This window comes from Hyalella azteca, unplaced genomic scaffold (assembly GCF_000764305.2).
Source record: "Hyalella azteca isolate HAZT.00-mixed unplaced genomic scaffold, Hazt_2.0.2 contig3013, whole genome shotgun sequence".
NCBI lineage: Eukaryota > Metazoa > Arthropoda > Malacostraca > Amphipoda > Hyalellidae > Hyalella > Hyalella azteca.
The window spans coordinates 148242-154241 of NW_025933269.1; positions in this window are offsets into that span (position 1 = coordinate 148242).

Genomic DNA, 6000 nt, shown 5'->3' on the forward strand with positions numbered 1-6000 from the left:
GTAGGCATTTTTCTAATTTCATTAGTTTAGATTTTATTTAGTAAAAAGAGGGGAAAAAATTGAAAAATTTCTGAAAAATGGCCCCCCACCCACAAAAATTAGAATTTCAAAAAATGCCTACACAGTTTTGTAGATATGGTCCTTACATATTAAATGATATGTGTCTCGATGTTGTGGCTTGAAAACTCTAAGAGATAGATTTCTATGGTACCATTTTTGGCCATTTTTTAAAGAATTTCACATTTTCTTTTGAACATTTATTTAAAAAAATTCACATGAACAAAATGCTTTTTTTCTATTTTACATGAGTGTACCAAGTTTCTGAGTGATCTGTCTGTAAATAGCCGAGATAAATTTTAGGGTAGACGCTCCCCTTCATGGTATATTCAGTTCAAGTTAATCAACATTTGTACAATTTCTGATGAAGGTTATAAATATTTCTTGAATTTTAAATTATGAAACAAATTTTTTTCATAACATTCTTTTAATGATCCTGGTCTCATAGCTTAATATTTTAAATTCAACTATTTTGTCACTTCAAAAGACTTGCTCCATTGACTACATTGACCATTCCATATCGGCATTATTTTACACAAGCGTATTCATGGAACATTTCTGAAATAATAATGATATTTTCATTCCAATGTATAATTGGGATCCATAAATTACCTACCAAACATAGTGACAGAACACAAATTTTTTAGAATCAGTTTGTTTTTAATTTCCTCATCTCCTCAAGATTTGAACCAATGTCTTGTACATGATTATGCTGGCATCCATGATGCAATATTGGTCTGCTTATAAAGGACTCAAAAATGAACTTGAGGAAGAATCTGAAAATGTCTTTGCTTCAACACTGTGCTCCTGAATCCATTTATTGCCACTTAATTTGGACTCCATGTACAAAAATTCTACCTTCATTCCCAGGGTCTTCCCACAGAGCTGTCAGACCAATAACAATGCAGAACATCAATATAACAATGAACGTTACACATTAAAATTAAATCAAATAACCACATGTAATTTTTACTTGGTTATGTGCTGTTCTTATAAATTGTGAAATCTTTTCCATAAGGTTTCTGATATTCATAACTGATCATTAATTTTTTTTCAACTTTTGATCAACTATCATTCTGAAATTTATCAATCTTGTTCATCTATCAAGTTATGAATTCTAAACACTTTTATAAGAATTTTTCACTCCTCTACACATCACTAGTAGGGATAACTTTAATAACACCACATAACACATGCCTAACATCTCGAAATTCTGCCTCTCTCATTAAAAAAAATTCACGCTTATAAAAAATGAACACTTTATAAAAGACATGACACATTTGAAAACCCACAATGGAAGATGAAATTATTATTGAGCCCTGTTTTTGTTTTCAGTGCTATCTGAAGTGAAGTTGGTAACATGGTAAGACAATATCAACAAAAACATGCAAAATTTTTTGTATAAGTATGGTAAAAAAAGGAGGGTGGTTAAACTGAAACTTTTCATCATTTAGTTAAATCTCATGGATCACATCTACATATTTTGAAATCAAATTTGACATCGCCCAAACAGGGAGTGTGATATCTTCAGGTGTTCATGGTGCTTAATGAATTCCACACTTACTGAGTTACAGTGCAATTCTGGGATTGGCAGTACTTATTGGTCTTGGCAAAGAGCACCTGGTTTTGGTGCCTGGGGGGCCAGGGGGGAGGGGAGAAACTGGGGAAGTGACAGGAGACAGGACTTACAATTTACGATCAACACAAGTTAGGAATTTAAATTATTTATTCTAGATCAAAGAAGATAATATAAAATTTGAATTTTTTGGACATTTCATATTTACAATGAAGTATAACTTTACTAGAATCAATTTTAAGTACTGGAGTGGGTCCAGGGTGAAGAAAGGAGGTGAATATTGCAAGATCTTTGGCGGCGCATCAGCAGCAAAATTTATGCCTTCAGAAGATCTTGCTGAAACATTTGAATTGAAATTATTGCATTTCATATATTTGCCAGTCTTCAGTCAACTATTTAGAAATAGTTGAAAATTTGAAAGACTGCAAGTGCACACAGTAAGGTTTCTGGTATGTTTGATTGATCAGGATTCAGTGAAGCTTGTTCGGAAATCAGTTGTAATGAGTGTAAGTGTTGCAGTGCGTGGAGAGTAAGGGATATACTATCAAAGTTGTTAGCAGCATTTTCTTATTAAAAATTACTTGGTGATGCATCTTGAAAATGGCAGGTGACATTTTGGGCAGAAAATCCATATCTTGGCAACGCAGCTTGCAAATTCTGCACCCTGGGAGTGGGTGAGTGGAGCACTGGAGCAGGCTTCGCAAGTCACCATTTTCTCCAAGTTGCCTGAGCATGAGCAATACAATACAACATGATTATCATTATGTCATCTGTCAACATCCACAATTCCACATACAAAATAAAATGTACACAAATTGCAAAGCATGCCATGAAGTAAATTAAGAAAAAAGGATTGTGCAGTAAATCATCTTACTTAATATTTACTTCTGTAGGTTGCAAAATGTCAAAATGACAACAATGACTGACAAAAGAACAATAACTTACTTCTGTAGGTACTAGAGTAGACTACTAGGTAACAAGGGCTAATAGTAATGGTCATGAGTCATGTCTGTCATGACAAGAAGAGAGTTGGGACTGAGCACTTGCAGTGACGTCCAGCTGAGCTTGCAGCTGCCAGCTGGGAGCTTGCAGTTGCTGTGTTGCAGTGACCACTGTCCAGTGACACTGGTCACTGGACACGGACAGAAGACAGTGGATACTCAGTTCCAGTTGGACAGTGGATAGAAAACTTGAAGTTAAAACTTTAGATTAAGTGCACATCCAAAAAAGGGTGTTCTTTTAATTATATGTTTTTTGGGGTGCAGATTAAGAATCTGAAATCCGTTTTTGGCGGTCAGCATCGGAAAACTGATTTTTTCCAATTTTTTATATATTTTCTAGAGAAAACGACAAAGAGGGACCTGGAAAATGACAATGGGGGACCCGTGGGGAACCGGGGGTTTTAGGGGTGGAGGACACACCCGAGGCTCTAATTCGTCTAAAAAAATCGGGCAAAAATCGGCAAAATTGGCGAAAATTTTGAAAAAAATCAGAATTTTTTCCAATTTTTTATATATTTTCTATAGAAAACAAAATACTGAGGCTCTAATTGATCAAAAAAAAATCAGGCAAAAATCGGCAAAATTGGCGAAAAAAACTATCCTAACCTAACCGTGGTTGCAATGTCGTGGTTACCTGCAATGTCGTCATTGTCATGGTTGCCCTTGCAGGAGTATATGGCAAATGGGTCACCGAGGCTAAGTTAAAAGCGCTATAAATCCACGGATATTGGGGCCAAGAAGCCCAAGATTTAACTTGCATTTTATCTTAGAAATTATATAAAAATCGGCATATATAAAAATCGGTTTTCTGATGCCGACCGCCAAAAACGGATTTCAGATTATTTATCTACACCCCAAAAAGACCCCACGACGACCCAAAAAGACCCCGACGACCCCAACACCGTCCACGACACAAAAACACCAGAAACACCAGGGCTCTCAATATCCTGCAACTTAACATAGAGGGCATCCGCACCAAACACCAAGAGCTCAAACACCTAATTCACAAGCACAACATACACATAGCACTAATACAAGAAACAAAACTACAACACAGACATAAAACACCCAACATCCCGTCCTACTCCATAATGCAACAAGACAGAGTACATGGAGCTGGTGGGGGCCTCATCACATACATACACGAGAGCGTCTCATACATCGACACCACACAACAGACACGCAGAGACATAAATGCGGACCAACACCTTGAATTTCAATCACTTAGAGTACAGACAGGCCACAACACCAACATCACACTCAAAAACCCCTACATTCCCCCACACAACTCTCCAGGATTACCTGCTAACTATCAATTCTCACTACAGGCCCTGGACACACAAAACATCATCCTGGGTGGTGACTTCAATGCCAAGCACCCAGGATGGTACAACAACCAACAAGCAGATGACAGAGGAACTAACTTAGCCACACAACTTAACACATTCTATATCCTCAACGACACTGAGCAACACACTCACATCCCATACCAAGCAGACAGACAAGTCACCTCCCCAGACATAACATTCTGCTCTCCAAACCTAGCAAACACAACTACATGGAGCACAGTAACAGACACAAGTTCAGACCACCTACCTATCATCATCAAAACACAATCCAAAACAAACAACACACAACCACGCAAAACACACAACAACTTCAAACACGCACACTGGGAGGAATTCAAACACGAGACAGAAGTAAAATTTGTACACCTGAACCTCCTCCCAATCACAAACATTGACCACACTGTTGCCCAATTCAACAAAATCATCAAAGAGGCTGACAAGAAACACATACCAAAGGGCAACAGAAAACAACACAACCCTAACTTCACACCTGAGATAGCCAGCCTCATCCGTCAACGCAACAATCTCAGACAAACACCCACCCCTCACTCACCAATTACTACTCGAGAAATCCAGGAACTAAACGCACAAATTCAGAACAAAATTACAGAGCAACAGCAACGGGCCTGGCTCGAGTTCCTGGATACACTGGACCACAAANCCTGCACTATCCAACACAAACATACAGAAACTCCAAACACTACAAAACAAAGCACTCAGGATAGTCACAGGCTGCACACAAAGCACCCCCATAGAACACCTTCATGCAGAAACAAAAATACTTCCCATAAAAGCACACCTCGACATGAGAGGAACTCAGGAACACAATTCATAGCCGCAGCCATAAACAACACACAACACCCATGCCACTACCTACGCAACCACGGCACCCACCTACACACAGATAAATAGTGCAAACCACACACAGATACTACACCAACATACTAGATACAGTACCCCCACCCCAAGGCAACACCAGCACAAAAAAACACTTACACACAATTATGACACTTAGAACGCTGGAGCTGGCAGCCTGGCCGGCAAAAACAAAGTCCTTGGGCACCCACCACCTGACATAAGCAGCACAGAAACACAGCTCTCTAGACTGGAGAGAGTACACCTAGCCAGGCTACGCTGCGGCCACCACCCCTCACTACAAACATACGCAAACAGAATAGGCCAAGCAGACACAGACACCTGCCCATCCTGCCAGAGAGCTCCCCACACAATCACCCACATTCTCCTGGAATGTCCGCTCTGGCAGGAACTCAGACAACACCACCACATAACCTTGACCCTACAGCTCTGGAACGACCCCCTGTTGGTGGTGTCGTAATTGCGCGAGGGGGGTCTCTTGTAAAATTGAGACCGGGGAACCACAACAACAACAACAACACCCCAAAAAACATATAATTAAACAAAAAAAACACCCTTTTTTTGGATGCACTTAATCTTAAGTAGGCCTAATACCTATACCAACTTGAACTTGTGAGTTGTGACAACTATGTGGTAGAGCCTTAGAGGTAAGTCTGGCTCTGGTAGTGCCACCATGGCATGGTAGAGACTAGAGATTAGTCTAATACTGCACATGAATGCACAATAGTGCACACTAATACTGCACAATAGTACACATGAATGGTGAAGTTGTTCTGATATTCAGATATTGCTATGCAGAAATGCAGCAGAATGGAAATTTCTTCAGGGTTTCAGCAATCAGGCTCCTGCCTCCTGGCGGACCTGGCCTGGCTCAGCCGCTGAGGCACTCACTGACTCAGCTAATATTTTTTAATCAAACTTCAAAGTTACTGAACAAAATTGAGCAACTGCTTCTGTTTGAAATATATATAGGATAAGTATAACTAGGTATAAACAACCACTCTTCACCCTAATATGTTAGAACTTAGAAGTTTAGAACTCAACCCGTTGTTGAGTGGCTTCTACCTTGCTTTAACCGTAGGTAGTTCTATTGAGGGCCAAAATTTCCAGTTTGCTTTTGGTATTTTTTTTTTTTTTTTTA